A 1,702-nucleotide genomic window follows, 5' to 3' on the forward strand; every position below is an offset into this window, starting at 1 on the left:
GTATAAATGCACACGAGGCCCATACTTGAGAGAAGGTCACTCTGTGACCAGTTACCTTTATTCCAGCACTGAAATGATGAAGGTGGGTGGAGCTTCCCCTTTTATACCTGAAAGTCCAGGTTAGGAGTGTCTCCCACCTAGTGGTCAGTGTTCTCACGGTGTACAACTTAGGTCAGTTTATACATGGGTTCAATGACAGTTGAATACATGACATCACCTCCCCCCCCAAAGTCTTATTGGGATCACAGGTTGAGTCTCTGGTGGTTTACGCTCCCTTGTAGAGCGCCTGAGTTGGGGCTCCGGTTGTTGGGCGCTGGCCTGAGTGTCTGCTGTTTGTGATGCCTCAGGCCTGTCCGGACTGCCCACAGTGACTGGGCTCTCCTCCCTTTGGTTCCGGTGTTCGGTCACCTGTGGTGGAGTGAACTCTATATCGTGTTCTTCCTCTGCTTCTTCTCTGGGGTTGCTGAACCTCCTTTTTGTTTGATCCACGTGTTTGCAGCAGATTTGTCCATTGGTAAGTTTAACTACCAAAACCCTATTCCCCTCTTTGGCAACCACAGTGCCTGCGAGCCATTTAGGCCCTGCAACGTAATTAAGGACAAAAACAGGGTCATTGACTTCAATACATCGCGCCCTCGCATTCCTGTCATGGTAGTCACATTTGACTGGCGCCTGCTCTCAACAATTTCTTTCATGGTGGGATGTATAAGGGATAACCTGGTTTTGAGCGTCCTTTTCATTAGCAGCTCTGCGGGTGGAACCCCTGTGAGCGAGTGTGGTCGATATCTATAGGCCAACAGGAGGCGTGATAAGTGGCTTTGTAGGGAACCCCCTTGGAATCTGAGCATCCCCTGTTTGATTATCTGCACTGCTCGTTCCGCCTGGCCGTTTGAGGCTGGCTTGAACGGTGCCGTTCTGACATGGTTGATACCATTTCCTGCCATGAAGTCCTGGATCCACAAACCGTCAGGAGATGAGCCCTGTGTTTGTTGGCCGAATCCTGTCCCAGCCATTCCTTAGTGACAAAACTTTGCTGTAGTCTCTCAATAAAATCATCCCAATCATCACCAACACAGTATCTCTCGTCTGTGTTGCTAGTGGTCATGCTCGCGTGGTTTAAATCCCAGTTTCTCGTCGCCAATAATATGTCCTTATTATACAGTATAAATGCACACAAGGCCCATACTTGAGAGAAGGTCACTCTGTGACCAATAACCTTTATTCCAGTACTGAAGTGATGAAGGTGGGTGGAGCTTCCCCTTTTATACCTGCAGGTCCACGTTAGGAGTGTCTCCCACAAGTTCATTACCTTGTGGTCAATGTTCTCACAGTGTACAACTTAGGTCAGTTTATACATGGATTACAATGACAGTTAAATACATGACAGCCACACTCGGTCAAATGCTGCCTTGATGTCAGTGACAGGGCAGTCACTCTCACCTCACCTCTGGAATTCAGCTCTTTTGTCCATGTTTGGACCAAGGCTGTAATGAGGTCTGGAGCCGAGTGGTCAGCAGGTTATTGGTGAGTAAGTGCCGCTTGATAGCACTGTCCATACCTTCCATCACATTGCTGATGATTGAGAGTAGACTGATGAGGCAGTAATTGGCCGGATTGGATTTGTCCTTTTTGTGGACAGGACATACCTGGGCAGTTTTCCACATTGTCGGGTAGATGCCAGTATTGTAGCTGTACTGGAACA

The sequence above is a fragment of the Pristiophorus japonicus genome, chromosome 19 (genome assembly GCF_044704955.1).
Source record: "Pristiophorus japonicus isolate sPriJap1 chromosome 19, sPriJap1.hap1, whole genome shotgun sequence".
Taxonomy (NCBI): domain Eukaryota; kingdom Metazoa; phylum Chordata; class Chondrichthyes; family Pristiophoridae; genus Pristiophorus; species Pristiophorus japonicus.